Source organism: Molossus molossus, unplaced genomic scaffold, assembly GCF_014108415.1.
Source record: "Molossus molossus isolate mMolMol1 unplaced genomic scaffold, mMolMol1.p scaffold_m16_p_3, whole genome shotgun sequence".
NCBI lineage: Eukaryota > Metazoa > Chordata > Mammalia > Chiroptera > Molossidae > Molossus > Molossus molossus.
The window spans coordinates 7,286,664-7,303,747 of record NW_023425366.1 but is presented as its reverse complement, the minus strand read 5'-3'; the positions used below and the strand labels follow the sequence as shown (position 1 = coordinate 7,303,747).

The window sequence follows — 17,084 nt, the reverse complement described above, 5'->3', positions numbered from 1 at the left end:
TAATTTAAGCAAATTATATTATTCCAATTTCCACAAAATACTAAACCACATGTAAACCTCCTTGTCTTATTTACACATTTTTTTTTATCCTCATCATAGGACATTTTTCCATTATTTGTTCAGATAGAGTAGGAGGGAGGGGGAGAGAAAGAGAGAGAGAGACAGAAAAACATCGACGTGAAAGGGACACATCGAGTGGCTGCCTCCTGCACAACCCAACCAGGGCCGGGGACAAGCTGCAACCAAGGTACGTGCCCTTAGCGGGAACCAAACCTGGGTCTCTCCGGACCGCAGGCCAACGCTCTAACTGCTGAGCCAAACAGGCCAGGGCCACATTTCTTACGTCTTAGATCACAGCTCCTTCCCTAATCTCTGCATAGCCAAATTCTACCAATCTTTCTGACCCAATGTGTAGTTGTGTTTAGCTAAGTTGGAAGAAAGAACTTCAGACTTGAGAAAGTTGAGAAATTAGACATTGGAATCCTCATTAGCTTGCATGTCAAAGTCACTGAGAAATGATTGATGGCAGGTAGAGAGAAGGACAATGAGCATGGGGCAGATCAATGACAGGAGACAAGAGTGCTCCAGGCACTGCATTCGAGGGGAGAGCGGGTGAGGAAAAGGTGGCATAAATGGAGGGTTTCCCTGTAGACGAGGGAAGGCAATCGAGAGGGAGCTGTAGGGAAGTGGGTGGGGACAGTGTTCACCAGGAAAGGGGAATTAACCCACCGGCTTTGTGGTACCTCCAGACGGTGGCCGGGTATGTTTAACAGCAGAAGCGGAAAGACCAATCAGATTGGAGCCCGAGGCTGCTGAATGCTAGGACTCTGTTCCCGATCGAACAGGATTTGCACAGAACAGAACAGAGAGAGAGGGACAGACTGGACGAATGAGGTGTTGGCACTTGCAAACCCAAATGGAGTAGGGACAAGAGCGTGGAGGAAATCGGGGAGGATGGAGGCTTGCACTGAAGATGCTGAGAATGAACAGCAGGTCAGAAATGCAGCAGGAGACAGCTGCGGGGACGTTGTACGACAAGGAAGAAGTGAATGAGCAAGAAGCTGAGGTTCTATTTTTAAGTATGATTATTTACTAGATTTGAAAACATTGGGTTGTGGATTTCAGTACAACTCTGTCAGCTGATAGAACTTCCGGGCTAGTAAATGAAAATGTTTAGGTCTATTTCTTAATGTGTAAACTGAGGATCGTGATTCTTGCCAGGCATTGCTCACAAGTTATCTTAAGAGTTTTATTAAATATGACCATATTAAATATACATCTATTTCTTTAGGGGAAGGAATCTTATTTAAGTTAAATTACTTGGTAAACTAAATTGTTGCTTAAATTCAACAATTTGATTCATTTTTTTCTTAGAGGAGTTAGAAGTTATCAGTCCAGCCCTGGCCAGTTTGGCTCAGCGGTTAGAGCGTCCGCCTGCGGTCCGGAGAGACCCGGGTTCGGTTCCCGCTAAGGGCACGTACCTCGGTTGCAGTTTGTCCCGGCCCTGGTTGGTCGTGCGGGTGGCAGCCACTCGATGTGTCCCTTTCACATCGATGTTTCCCTCTCTCTCTCTTCCTCTCTCTCCCTCCCACTCTGTCTGTACAAAAAATGGAAAAAATGTCCTCGGGTGAGGATTAAAAAAAAAAAAAAAAAGAATTTATCAGCCCAGAGTTCCAAGTGGAAGGATGATTATGTATCTCAACGAATGTCTCCCTCCACTCAGGAAATCAGTATTTCCTTCCCAGGTAAATTTCATAGGCAAAATGGGGTTCAACAAAGTTGCCACTGGGAATTGAATCTTGGAATCTCATGAGAGATAGGAGGAGATTAAAATTAGTGGGGTCTCTCGTGCACGTGTTGGGAGAGACTCAGCAGCAGTTTGCTGAAGTGTGGGTTCTGTAACAGGTCTTCTTCGCTCAGGGTACAAGGAGGAAGCTGTTTGCTGCACACTTGGGGTATTTCCATCCATTCTCCAGGTGAGCAGAAGTCCCCAGATGTCATCTGATGTTCTTATCTGTACACTAGGGGTGGCTGAAGCCCCCAGGACTGTGTGGAGTGAGCTGGGGACACCCAGGACCCCTCCCGCGTCCGCCTGGAACTTCTCACGCGGCCTGGTCCCTGGCAAAGGTGTGGAAAGAAGTTCCACCACGTAAGACGACATGGTGAGAGCTGGGATATTCCTGAGAGCCATCCAAGAGCTGCTTGTGGACTGCCTCGTGACCATCCGAGACACAAATTTAACTTCGGAGGACAAAGATCTCATGAGACCCTTGAACAGCGAGCGGCGACTTGTGACTCAACTGCCACAGACCTTAGGTCCCCGCCAGGAGAGGGAGGTGCCTGCGAGGGCTGGAGAGGGCAGACCCGGAGCTCATGCCATGCTCGGCGGAGTGTGTGGGTGGCAGCTTGGCTCCCACTCCAAGGAGGGGAGCAGCTCGGGAAGGAATGTTTCACTCTGCTTTGCCCCCATGACCCTACTTCCGATCCAGGCCATGAAACCCTGAAGGCAGCAAAGCTATGGAAACTGGCAGAGACCCTAGTGAGTGAGCAGCACCAGTGCCAGGATGCCCAGAGCCAGCAGAAGGAGCAGATGGTGCTGCTGGGAGGAAGAGCCCACCTGCCCCCAGGTGCTTCTCCACTGCCCGGCCTTACTGCACGGACTTCCCAGGAGCCCTGGCTGAAGACAGCCTGAGCTAGACCTCCCCAGTGCCCGGTACCTGGGCATCAGGTGCAGTGCCATGGTCCTGACGCCGAGGACGGAAGAGCTAACTGTTTCGTGCGCCACGTCACTGCGGAGAAAGGGGAAGTTCATCATCTCATTGGGGACCGTTTCGAGGGCCATTAGGCTACAAGAACAGGACATGGAGAAGTCCCAGGGGGTCCTAAACACCTATGCGGTCCTTGGAGAGGATCTGACAGGCTGGTCAAGGAGTACAGCCAACTCAAGCAGGCAGCGGGGACAAGCGCTGGGCACTCCAGGAGTTGGACGAGGTCTACCGCTCAATGTTGGCAGGACAGGACGTGTGGCTCGTGCATTGGTGCTGCCTCCTCTTCCTCCCGCTGAAAGGACCTGCGTCTGGGGCCGTCCTCACTCTGGGGAGTGTGGGGACACTTGCTGGAGACACTGCAGTCCTTCAGGGACCCTCCTGCTTTCTCTTCCCTGTTTACAATGAATGCCTCTCTTCTGGGAAATGTAGCCAATTTATATGATTTTATGTAGGGCTGTTTTTCAGTGTCCGCCCTGCATGGTATCTGATCATCTCTGGAATGAAGTGATAATATATATAAAAAAAATTAGTGGGGTCTTAACAGCCATCATTGTTTTTAAATCTTGGGGTTCTCTCGTAACTATAAAGAAAAAGAAAACAAAAACCTCTCTGTCTTCTCTTTCTGTCGATTATTCGATGTCTGCTCCATCCTCCCACGTTCAGGCTGCTGGTTCTGCTGCAGGTTGTTGGCAGTGCTGTGCACTGTCTGGGAGGGGAGCGCTAGAGGGGGTGATTACAAGGGCTGGCCTTTCATCCGAACCCAAGAATCCTAAGGGACAGCTGTTTGAGGGGCTTGAATTCAGTTCGGTGGGCTGAAGCCCTGCCTGTGGTCCAAAGGCCTGTGGCTCCTGAGTTTGCCGCCCAGGCCCGCGCCGCCCAGAGCACTCCGGTTGCAGCCGAAGCCCCTGCTCTGCCCGGCAGAGGGGTGTCGGGCAGACAACCTGACCCGGTGTTTACTTCTGGAGGGAAAGATCACAGTGGAAATGGAGTCTAGCAGAAAATGAACCCCCTCACCCCCAATATACCACAGAGCAGTTAGAAATGAAATGCTGGTCTGTGTTTCGAGTCCACAGAGAAGATGCAGCGAGGTTAGTTCTCGAGGAGGTGGAGGCTTACTTCAGACTCTTTTCCCCTCCCGCCAAGTGGAGACCCCATTTCTACTCCAGCCCTGGAGGATGACGGTTCCTGTTCATAAACGTGTTGCGCCAGGTGCTTGTGGCTGAAAAGGAGGCGGAGGCCATGCGCTCCCTGGAGTTTGCATATCACCAGGGTGGTCGCAGCGGCTGAGCAACAAGCAGTTCAGAAGGCCCGTGACACTGCCAGTTCCGAAGAGCCTGAGGTTAGAAACGAGCTCTCTCAAGTGAGGTCCCCACCAAAGCTTCTCCCCGAGAAGAACAACGCCACCAGCCTTGCTGCAGGAGGCGGAGGCAGCACCCCAACCCCGGAGCTAGCTCTCGGGAGTCAGTCCGGCCCATCTGCTTCCTCCGTCTGCTTGGGCTCTGCTTGGCTTGTTCTTCTTGTCATCGTATTGCCCTATATGTTGGAGGCCAAGTATTTGTTGATCGTCCACTTTCCGTGGATGCAGTACTGCGTTTGCTCTGAAAAGGGGTGAGGATCGTCCAGACGAGGTCTGTTTCAGGCAACACAGTCCCAATCTTAAGGGTTTTTAGAATATTATACTGAAAACTTTTAAGAGCCATATGGATAAATAAATCAGTTTATCTATTATACACAGACTTATATATAATAAATAGATTTATAGATAGATCTATTCATAAATAGATTTATTTGTCATAAACAAGTATGATAGAAATCAATAGTGAATAATGAAACGATTTCTTAGCGACTGCCCTATAGACTAGTAGAAATTATGCAAAGTGTTCTCATCTCAATTTCATGCTGTTGCAATGTAAAACAACATATGGGGTGAGTGTTGTGGAACTCATGTACGATAAAGATATTAGGTATAAAAAAAGCAAAATGAGGTTAACCTGCTCTCGTTCTGCGTCCTTCCTTGATGTCGTCCAAATTACCTACTGCCAGAATGATGCTTCCTGTCCTGAGGTCTGGTGCTCAGGCAGGAAGCCTCTCTTATCAAGGCCTGTCACTGCACCACCGATTTAAGGAGCCTATTCTCTGGGAACAAAGGACAGCCCGTTCACCAAGCTGCCCCTGTAACCCTAACCTGATACCTGTTTGCCTTTCAAGTCCGCACAGTGGATCATTCCTCAGGCGCACAAAGGCAGGTCCTCTCCCGGCTCCACATTTATCAGCAGGGGAAAAGCAAACAGGCCATTCCGCAGGTACACAGTGTCTCCACACCTATTACAGCCCAGGGCCGCGGTGACCTCCCCCTGGCCCAAACCACCCACGAGTAGCCTTTGATGTTGCCGGAGCCTCATGTTTTAATGCAGCCTAAACAGCCCCCGTTTGAACCGCCAGGGTCCCGCTTCCAGCCACGTTAGCAGTGATATCAAAGACAGTCGTGTTTTAATGGTCTTTCCCTCCCAGACAGGGCAGCGGGCGAGGGCCGACCCGGGAGGCCGGCTCCTCCCGTGTGGGGCGCCGCTGCCCCCCGCGGTCCGCCTCTGCTTCCCCACGCGGCCCAGATGGCACCCGGCTGTCGCCGGAGGGATGGACTGGCTCTGGGAAAGGAATCCTGCAGCGCAAACGAACCCACTTCTCCGCAAGTTCAGAAATATGTCGCAAGATCATTGTCCGCGGACTCTTCCCCGTGGAGCGGTGGCATCTGCGTTCGGGACGAGGCACAGGGCGGGGGCGCGGCACCGGTGGGAGCAGTCGCGAGAGGATCTACCAGCCGATGGGCGGAGGGGTCTGCAGTTGCAGACCTCAGGCCGAGGATCATTCGAACAGGGAGGAGGTTTAACAGCTGTATTGTGCAAGGTGTTTATTTTACAGGTGAAGACGGTCTTGATGTGAAATAGAGTCAGGTCCTTGACGGAAAACGAGTCAGTGATCGCATTATGTCAAGTGTGGGATGCTGCGAAAGCTCTGAGGAGCTGTCCTATAACACACATGCAGGGGAGTTAAGTCGTCCGGTCAGACACTCCAAGGTCGTTTTCATTCATGGGCTCATCATAACAATATCACACACTTACCATGTGATTATGTGGCTCATATTCTCTAAGCCCACGATAGATGTAATTCATTGAACCCCCACGACAACACTAGGTACTATTGCTATCACTCCAGTAGTCCAGATGGGACCTGGAGAAGGGAAGTGACCACCTCCTGGTCCCGCAGCTCGTGGTGACACCAGGACCCTAAGCTTGGCTTTGGCTGCCAGTCCAGTCCTGAATCCGCTCCCCTGTAGCGTGCCAGTGACCGTGTCTGACCGAGAAAGTCAGCAGTAGAAGTTTTCCTAATAAAAATGATTAGATTGGGTTTATTTATTTCAGGAAACAGACACCGCTGTTGCTGTCACTGCGTCAGCACAGTGACCCAGCCTGTCAGCCTCTGGGCGTCCCTAGCAGTGGTCACAAGGAGAGCTGAGCGGCCACTGGATCGTTCCCGTGGGTGTACCTCTCTGGAGGGAAACATGTCTTTGGAAGTTTCTTGCCATGACTTTCTTTGAAACGGGTAAAGCCTTTTGTTTACCAAACACTGTCCACTGTTAAAAGTAAAACTTCCTCTGTGTTCCAGCTTTGGCCCCGTTGGTTAATCTTCCAGGAGTGTTGAAAACGGGGCTTTAATTAGCAGTTTTATCAGTTACCCCAGTCACTCATCCCCAGTTCTTATCTGAATCTGTGGCAGTACAGGCACTTAGGGACATCAGAAAAGGGCCGACTTGTCAGTGTGACAGCTGAGAGGACTTCTGTGGAGAGAAGAAGAAAGATCTCAGGAACGGACAGTATTAAATGGAAGGTGATACGGATCCAAAAGATGGTCTCACTGGAGGAAGCTTGGATCGGACTCAGTTTCTCTCGTATTTCTCTGTAATCCTCTATGGCATGTCACCTTTGTTAGGAAGGACAGAGTCCGTGGTCTTGTGTAATGTGAAGATGGGACCTCAGAAGGGGACATTTCTAAACCAGTTAGTCAGTCACCAAGTTGAGCATGACCTGGAGCGGTTCTTCACTGTGCAGAACTGAAGGAATGTTTGGAAAATCAACACGGGGTTTGGAGAACTCACTTTTCTGGTCAAAGCGAGAAAAATACCAGTAAAATGAAGCAGGCAGAAAGAGTATTAGCATTTGCCTTCTCTAATCCAATCCAATCAGGGAAGTTTGGGTCTTTACCTAAGTACAAGTCATGCTTCCTTGGGGTATCGTTTATCGACCGTATTTCTGATTTACTAAACACCTTGTTTTCCCCTGCCTTTGAACTGTATTAAAATCTCACTACCTGGAAATAAATCTCTACCTCCTAAGAAATGAAAAGCACTTAAACCATAAAAAGAAGATCCATAATTTTATTATCTCAGCATGGGCCTGCTAGCATTGCAACAGCAGAGAAAGTAACAGGAAAAAAAAATTCTGTAAGGGACACATTGGAGCCAGGAGATATATACGCTTGCCTAAGCAGTTCTGATGATTTGATAGTTGAAATGTTTATGCTCTTGTTCACTTAGATAACGTACTTAGGACATCTATTTTAAACAACAGATAATCGTGGTGCTGTGCTGAGGGGCCTGACATAGTGGTAGTTGGTATCTGAGGGTTATTCAAACAAACTCAGATGGCTGTAGCATAGGGTGACTATTTTTGGCAAAGCAATTACTTAACATTTCATGCTAAAAATGATAGTGTTTTAGATTTATTATAAAACAGCAGAAAAACACATTTTTCTTCAGAAGCAGAAGGGTGGAACATTAGTTAGAACTTAAGGCAAACCTACTTTGTTTTTATTTTTCTTTCAGCCATGCCTGAAAGTAGAATTGGTATATGACCTTATTTTGTCTTTTGTTCTCTCTCTACTTTTTTCCCTCTCTTTACTGTTTGATGTAATTTCAAAGTAGCTGAAAGTGCGAAATCAAAGACCAGGTTAAATTTTCCCTAAAGGATATTGAATGTCATGGTCATTATTCTAATAATAAGAGGTTTGTTTAGCTGCTTTGATTTCCACAAGCTTGATAGCCCCTTTTCTAAGAAAAATGCCTCTTGCCCGAAGTTTTCTCACAAGTAGGCAGGCTAAATATCGTGCCGATCTGCGCTTGCAGCACAGGCTGGAATCCTTGCTGCCTTCACTTAGTTACTGAGATATAAGAAACGATTAGCAAGTAAAATGCAAAACTTGGCTTAATAGGCTTATTAGGATGTGTTTTCCAGAGATAAACTCTCTAGGAGATTTAAATCTTACACTTTGTTGGTTCTAATAATGGGACACTTGCAACAGAATTCCTGACTCATCACGGGGTTAAGGGTTTCTCAGAATTGTAGAAAGACCACGATGATTATGTATGTGTAAAACATGCAGCAATGTATGCATGCAATTCATAATAACCTTAAGCAGTTATGAGTAAGTGAGTTTCAAGCATCTCTCTCTCTCACCATTACCTCACCATTTCCCAGCTCACGCCCAGACCGCTGCACCTATCTGGGATCTACATCTGTTGTTCCACCGTTTTGCACTGTCCCTCCCTACTTTCATATCCTTCCTTTCCTCCCTATCTGGCTTACATTCTGTTATTACAACCACTTACTTGCATATGCCCTCAACAGTTTGCTCCTTTCTGGCTTTGTTGTACTAACTTCTTGCCTGTTCTAATCCCGTGCAGCTGAACACGGCTGGAGAAACACACATAAGCAGATGAGTGGCCATATCTGAAACCCATGACCACTAACCTCAAGTGAGCCTCAAGATGACCACGATCTGTTTACAGCTCTCCAATTCACTTACTCTCCATCTCCTAGTAGAAACAGTGGTTTTCACCCAGGGGTGGTTTGCCCCCCTAGAGGACATTGGCAATGTCTGGAGATGGTTTTGGTGCTCACAACCTGGAGGGTAACATCTGGTGGATAGAAGTCAGGGATGCTGCTCAACATCCTGTGATGCCCACGCAGACTTTCCCCAACCCCCAACAGTGTATTATTTTGCCCTAATGTCTCTAGTGCCAAGGCTGAGAATTCCTGCGTAAAGCATTTTATAGCTTTTCTCTCTTTAAACTCTCAACACTCTTACCTATGTGTACTACAGCTAAGAACCTTCTTTTTCAGCTGAGAAAATAAAAGCATTCTGAGGAGACTTGTTCAAGCTCCCGCCAGCACACCCATCCACCTTCCTGTATCTGAGCTTCCCCTTTTGTTCCTGTGGATGCTCATCTCAGGTTCTAGGTCACGCCAACCCCTCTCATGGGCACCAGATCCCACCCCCTCTACTCTTCCCAGAGGCCAATGCCAGTCATTTTCCATTTTCTCTCTTGAATTACCAATTTCTCCCTCTTGTATTAGATCATCCCAACCAGGAAATCAACATGCTGATAATATCTCCTCTTATAAATGAAAAGAAGCAAACCCCAAATCTCTCTTAATTTCACGTCTTCTTTAGGGGCAGCATGATCCCGTGGTTTTCTCCTTCCACTCTCTCTTGAACCTGCTCCAAACAGACTTTCATCTCTTCTCCTCCAGAGACACAATTCTCATAAATGTCACCAATCATGGACCCATTGTTTAATCCAATAATCGCTTATTTGTCTTCAACTTTCTTGTGCCGTCAGTGACGTTTCACATACCAATCACTCCCTCTTTCTTAAAACTCTTTCTTCACTTGACTTCAGGTCCTAAATATTTTCCTCTTTCCTCTGTCTCTCCTCTCAGCTCCCTTTGTTGGTCTCAGTGCAGTATGATAAGGAAGATATTCGATCTTTGTCCCTGAGCTTTGGGTATAGAGCTCCTAAAATCCTTGGAATCCCCCAAAGTGACAAGGGTGACAGGAGCATCTTTTGTTCTGATCAGGTGATTCTTGGTGGGCCCCTAGATAGCTTCAAGATAGGGGCTGGGCCACAGAAAAACCATGTCTTAATTAGAAACTTGAAAATGTCAGCCCCGTTCACCAACTTCTGGGGAGTGGAGAAGGGCAAAGACCGAGTTAATCACCGATGGCCACAATCACGCCCACGCAGTGAAACCTCCATAAACATCTCTCAGTGATGGGCTTCAGGCAGCTTCTGGATTGGCAAACCCGTCCCCATGCAGAACAGCGGCATATCGACTGCTTAGGCACCGAGGCTCCTGCAGGTGGGATCCTTCCAGACTCTGCCCTATGTACTCTTTAGCCGTTTATTTGTATCCTTGATAATAAAATGTAATGGCAAATATAGTGTGTGTGTATTTTTTTTTTATTTTAGTTCTGTGAGTTGTTCTAGCAAATTATTGAACCTGAGGGTTGAGATTTGTGGGAACCCCTGACTTTGTAGCCCAATTGGACAGACATGTGGTAACAGGGAGACTTACGTTGGCATCTGGTGTTTGAAGTGAGGGTAGTGTGGAGCCTGATACTCTACTGGGTTGTGTGTCAGAACTGAATTCAATTGTGGGATACCTAGTTGGTGTCAGAGGGCTAGAAAGTTGGTTGGCGTAAGAAAAAGTTACTCATTTGGTGTCAGAAGTGGGATTTGCTAGAACAGTCCTGGCTCACAGAAATGTGGTTTGGGAAAAGAAGACAGGAAGATAGGGCAGAGGATGAGGAGCCTTTGACACCTGGTGGCCATGTGGTGACCTCTGGTATGGAGCAGCAGCGCTGTGATCACTTACTAAAGGTAAAAGTCACCAGTGGTGTTAGAGATGTATCAAAGTCCCAGGTAACTGGTTTACTGGATGCATAAGGAAAAGCAAACTAATAAAAAAAGAGCAAACTATCCAATCCCTTGATTATCATCATCTACAATGTCTAAAATTGAAAGAATACTGTGTCAGATCTTGATACTAGAACAAACTCAGATTTCTGTCAGTCTGAGCTCTGACTACGAGCCTCACAGCTGCCCCACAGGGAAAAATGATGTCAGATGACAAAGAGTACCTCTAAGCCCGTTAGCACCAGGAAGGCTGTCCGTGTTAAAGAAGTCAAAACCAAGAAATTATGAAAACCAGGAGGTGATGGTGTAAAGAAATTTTCTCATTTTGTGGATTTGTATCTTCAGCTTCCTACCAAATCTTTACTGAAATGGATGGTGAAGGTGACAATTTCGGGGAGATGAGTGTCTTTGGTGTGGAGTGGAGGAGTATGTGTGGGCTCATGTAGGACACACAGCTCACCATGAAATAATCATAGTTGGGCCTGCCCGGTGTGGCTCAGTGGTTGAGCGTCGACCCTGCACCAAGAGGTCGCCAGTTCGATTCCTGGTCAGGGCACATGCCCAGGTTGTGGGCCAAATCCCCAGTGGGAGGCATGCGGGAGGCGGCCAGTTGATGTTCTCTTTCACTGATGTTTCTATCTCTCGCTCCCTCTCCCTTTGTCTCTCTAAGATCAATAAAGAAAAAATATTAAAAAAAATAATCATAGTTGGTTGTACATAATCCAGATACATAGTAGTTTATTCCAAGGGGATGGCCATCCTGGTGAACTGGATAAAAGCTACTATAAAGAAGGTCTGTTTACCCTGAGAAGGGAGATTGTCTTACTCCCCCTAAAAATGCCAAGTGTAACATCCCAAATGAAGCGGCTGATATGCTTTATATGCATGCATGTGTGACTGGCTTCGTGATAATCAGGCTATTCACCCACTGACTATGCCTGTCTCCCAGGTTGTGGTAAATGCTATGGTTGGGGGCCCCTTTTGCATGACCACGCTAAGTAATCTTACAGCTGCAAAACTGAGCACCAGTTTGGGATGTCTTCTTGAATTTACTGTCTCATCTTCCTCTCATGGTCCTTATACATGCTAATAAAAGCATTAGATTAACTAACCAGAGAAATCAGAGAGGCAGAGGAGCTAGTCACAACACGCTGAAAATCTTTAGATGGTTATTTAAAAATGAGATGAACAAAGTAGACATTGACAGGGTTGAGAGAAAGGTTTTCATGCAGCACTATCACATTTTGGCTGGGCCAAAGGGATCCCCTGCTGGTCCTCCAACGTTCAAGTGCCCTAAACAGCTCCCTGAAATTCCCCTCAGTTTGGAGAAACGTAAAAAGTCATAAGGCAGCCCTGGCCGGGTTGGCTCAGTGGTTGGAGCATCGGCCTGTGGCCCAGAGAGTCTTGGGTTCAGTTCCTGCTGGGCCCTAGCAGCCAGGGGCATGTACCAAAAAAAAAAAAAAAAAAATCACAAGGCAGAGATTATAATGGGAAACCCGATCTGCGACCACTTGGGACAATACTCAAGCAGACTAATCAAGGTAAAGATTGACAAAAGGTCTAGGGTCCCTTGACTTGACCCCTCCCTGGGGCCTCCAACCTGACGCTTGCCAAGTCCAGTTTCAGTGCAGAGTGAGACAGACCGGGCAAGAGCTGCCCTCCAGGGACAGGGAGTCACAACCAGCTGGTACCTGAACGCAAATGCATGAGCCACAGTTCAAAGATCTCATTCTTACCGTGGTTTCTGCCTGCCAGTCTGAATTTGTAAAGGAAGGAAAATTGTGAAATTTTACTCTTCTCTCTCAGCCAGGCACCACAGCTAGAGATGTGGGGGTGCTGACTTTGGTAAGAACCCTTACCCTCGCTGGCTTCTGCCAGTTTCCCCAGGATGCTGTCTGCAGGTTCTGAGTGACTGGGGCTGTCCCAGCGTGTCTCAGCCTAGTCACCAGAAACTGTAGAAGACAAATATTTTCCCTTGACATTATGGTTAGTGCTTGGCAGGCACCTCATTTCTCTGGGGAACCTGGTAGATGGATACACTTATCTAAGATGGCTAAATGTTCCCCAGAGTGGTCAGGTGATTCAAGATTATCTTTGCAAAGTTAACCTGCTTGTTCAGCCTTAGAGCAAAATCTTATTAACCTGAGGCCTCACCCTGGACCCAGTCCAGTTTAAGTCGGATGCAGTCTGACCCTGGACCCAGTGCGGTTTCTGAGTCGAACCCAGTCCCACTCTGGCCATTTAGAGACCCAGTTGGGAAAATGAAAGACTCAAATAAAATCTGAAAGTTCATAATGCAAAACACTGGAGCCAGGACCTGAGAGGGTTCACTCGTGACCTCCAGGAGCAGAGAGAAGGCAGTGAGCTGGACAGCCTGAGCAGGTGCCCACACCTCGTGCTTCTGGCTTCTGGGGCCTTCGGAGGTCTCCCGCAGCTCCCTCTTTTGACACGAGAACTATCAAAAGATAAACTGAGGCATGTTAAAAATTTTAAGTTTATTTGTGCAAAAATTAATTCAATTCAATTTGGGCAGCATTCAGTGTAGCAGATAGAAAGAACCTCTGAGGAACTAGGCACAATTAAACTCTTATTAGCAGATAGGAATGGGAACAAGGGCATTTTGGAGACAAAAGAGCGGTTGGTTAGCCAGGTTAGTGTACTTTAGGGGATGACAGGGGTCTGTCTGCCAGTTTACCTCACTGGTGCTGATCAGGGGATTCCTGGTGGACTGGCTTAAGATTCCATTTCTGGGAGAGCCCAAACTATAATGAAGCCAAGTCTTGTTTTGACGACGTAGGGCTTAGCATCAGTGACTCCATTTTGGGCCTGTTGTCTTATTTAATTATTAATTAATTAATTTATTTATTTAGTAATCCTCACCCAAGGATACTTTTCTTTTTATCTTCAGACAGAGTAGGAGGGGGAGAGAGAGAGAGAGAGAGAAGCATTGACATGAGAGAGACACATCGACTGGTTGCTTCCCGCATGACCCCAACCAGGGCCGGGGATGAACCCCAACAGAGGTACTTGCCCTTGGCCAGAATCAAACCCATGACTCATTGGTCAGCGGGCCGACGCTCTAACCGCTGGACCAAACTGGCCAGGGCCTGCTGTCATGTTTCAACTCTGTCAGTTGGTGTGTAAAGTGAGGGCTGTCCTGTGGCCCCCCGAGCACGTAAACCGGTGTAGTTTGATGCTAACTCTGGGTAGTGTCGGGACTGACATGAACTGAAGCTCACATACGTGGTGTTGGCGGGAACTGGTAGGTGTGAGAACACACGAGCACTCACTCGGGGTCTGCTCAACCTCTGAACTCTGACCCCGCCAGCACTCAGCCTTGGGTCTCCTTTCTGCTGTCTCCACTGGCTCCTGATGGCGTCTGGGTTCACGACTTTAAATGAATATCTTCTATACATTCTTGAATCCTAGGTTTTGATGACCACCCTGAAGTTTATTGTCAGCTTCAGACTCTTTTACCTGGAGACCTTTTTCACGTATCTACTTGTGATGTCTAGTGCTGTCTCATGCTTAACAGGTCTGAAACCAAATTCCTGTTCTTTCCTCCTCTTGCAACTTCGTTCATAGTTTTTCTCAACAAATGGCGAGTTGATTCTTCCAGCTGCTACAGCCAGAAGCCTAGGTGTTATTCCTGTCTTTCTTTTTGTGATCCCACATTCCGTATCTGGTCTACCAGCGAATCCAATGAGCTCTGCTTTTAAAATAGTGAAATTTGCCGGCTCCTCGTCATCCCCGCTGCTTCCGTCCTGACTCCGCCGCTGTCTTTCGCCTGCTGGATTGCACGGTACACGCCACTGCTCACCTGTCTCTCTCCTGCTGCAACCGAGTCGCTTCTCAGGTGCCTCCCATTCGACTCAGGGTAAAATCCGAGGCCCTTCCAGTGCCTACAAGGCTGGAGATGATGTGCGCCCCGCCCTGACCGACCCGCCTGGTGCCCTCCCTGGCCCGGCTCTTTTTCTAATATGCCTGGCCGGCTGCTGTCCTGGGCCGTGCACTTGCTTTCCTCTCTCCTGTTAATGTCGTTCCCCCGACACCCCCATGGCTCTCTCATTTTACTCAAATATTTGGAGAAATGTATCTGTCCCAGTGACACCCACTCTGCTCATCCTACTTAAAATTGTGGCCTTAGTCAGTCCCAGAATTCTCTGTCACTCTTTCTTGCTGTGCAGGGATAACCAGACCTCATGCCATTTGTTTTACTTGGACCAAAATCTGTGTTCCTCAGTGACCACACATGTTTTATAGATGTCAGTATTGTTCTGTTCACTGCTGTGCCCTTGCACCCCGAGCAGTTCCCGGAGCATAGTAGGTGTACAACAAATATGCTATGATGGAAGGTAGATGAATAACAATATTGTAACTGGACAGCATGTAAACTATTCAGGGATACCAAGTCGGGCTTGTTTAAGAAAAGTCCCTAAGCGACAATATTAGGGAGATACATGTTTCATTAAACATAGCAGAGAAAAAGGAACCCACAGTTGTTGACAATGTACCCCACTTCAGGCATACTATGCTAGTTTCCTTTTTCTAAATTAATTAATTTATTTTTCTTACAGATGTTTCTCCTTCCCCTCCCTGCCCCACTACGCTAGTTTTTTTTTTTTTTAAATATAGGGTAGGTATCCAATGAATCATTTACAATAATTTCTGTGATATGAGCATTAAATCATGTTATAGAAACTATAAGTAAGAGGAATAAAATGAATAGCTGAAGGTCACATGGTTAGTACGTGTGAGAGAAGGATTTCAAAGCTAATACTGGTTGCAAATATTGTAAGCTTTTCATATTAATCATGCTTTTTACAAAGATCCAAGGAAATGCCAGAGGACACTGGGATGGGTGAGGAGTACCACAGCCTCTTCTGGTGGACATCACTGAATTAATATCTAAAAATAACCACATCTTACACAATTGTGATAATATTGAGAGAGAAATAATCAAGCATTTAATCAGCATTAAGAGTCATAATTATATTCTTTATTCAGAAACTCTTGTTGGAAAACCATGTCAAAAATAGACTATTGTATGGGGTGAAATGACATTGAAATATTAACCACAACTTGGCAGCATTTTTTTAAGCTATAGAAAACCTTTTATCTGCCTGACTTGAGTCATTTTTAAAGGTTGCATCACCTTATACATGTTGAGATTGCCTTATACATATTTTCTGTCCTACTAGAACCATTTCAGGTACTGCAACTTTATTCACTTTTTTTGAATTTGTTGCTGAATTTGTGTTTCTCAACTCCAACCCTCACTAGCTTCCAAAAGGAGGAATTTTACCCTTTAATAGAGGGGTGAAAAACTAGATAGTGTTCAAGGAACTCAGGTGATTATACTTTATAAAACAGACTTATATTTTATTTCTGACTTTAGCACCTTTCATTTAGGGCAAAGAAATTAATCATTTCAGGTGCAAGTAGAGGTCACAGACTTAATACCCATTTCTGATGATTCACACCAGTTCTTGTATTTTGTAACTTCTTAAAGGACATTTATTAACTTTTGCTGGATATCTTTCTCTGGGATGTGAGACAGGTTTATCATATGGAACAAACTCAAAGGAAGATATTAACTTGAATGGGGTTGAACAACACAAAGTCAGTGGCCCATCACTCTACATGGCTGCTGTAGGTCAGCAAACAACTCTGATGAAGAAATTATTATTATTTTTTTATGAATAAGATTACAAAAGTCTTTGGATCATGTGCTATCTAACATTGAACAATAGGAATTATATAAAAAAGTGAAAAGTTGAATGGTATAACCTCAACTTGGAACATTAAAAATTGTAAAATTGAAGAATTCCACGAACATGGGAAGTTGTTTGCAATGTAGTGCCAAATAAAAAGACTACAGGACAATGTGAACAATAGGGTATGCTTTTTGGAAATATATATCCATCTTTGTACATAAGATGTTGAGTTCTCATTCTTGAGAAATGGTGTATTGCTTAGGGCCATTGTAGTAACCTCATTGATTTTAGTGAGTCAGTGGCTGGGTGGGAGGCAGACAGGGTGAGGTGGGACTGTTTCACATAGTCATTCAAGGATTCAGGCTGACTCAGGTTCCATCATCTTCCACTCAGCATTTCCAGTGTCCCCTGGACATGACAATCAACTGGAAGATGGGAAAAGAGGGAGAGTAGACAATCTCTGAAGGGTTTCCTGGTCAAGCCTAAAAGCGGAGCAAATTGCTTCTGCCACATTGGCCAGAACACATCTAAGTGTAAGAGGGGTGGAAGTTGGTCTCTCTGTATACCCGGGACATAAAGAAAATGGGTTTTGGTAAACACAGAGCAGCCTCTGTCTCAGACAGCATCCTGGGTAGTATGTATAGCCATCTCATACTTTAGTCTCTTTTTAAGTGGTCATTGAATTTGTGTGTACCAGTAGAGATCTAAAGAATGAAGACATTGTCTCTCCCTTCCAGAATCGGTAGAAAGTACCAAGTCTTACTACTTGCCACCACCAAAATTTGAAGCTAGCAATAGGGTTCTACATGAAGGACCTAAGGTGGACACTACCTAGGATTATCTTTT

At 46.3% G+C, this 17,084-nt stretch overlaps 1 pseudogene; it reads left to right on the top strand.

Moving 5' to 3' along the window:
* Positions 1–954: 954 nt before the first annotated feature.
* Positions 955–4,380, top strand: LOC118641535 (annotated as a pseudogene).
* Positions 4,381–17,084: the final 12,704 nt, after the last annotated feature.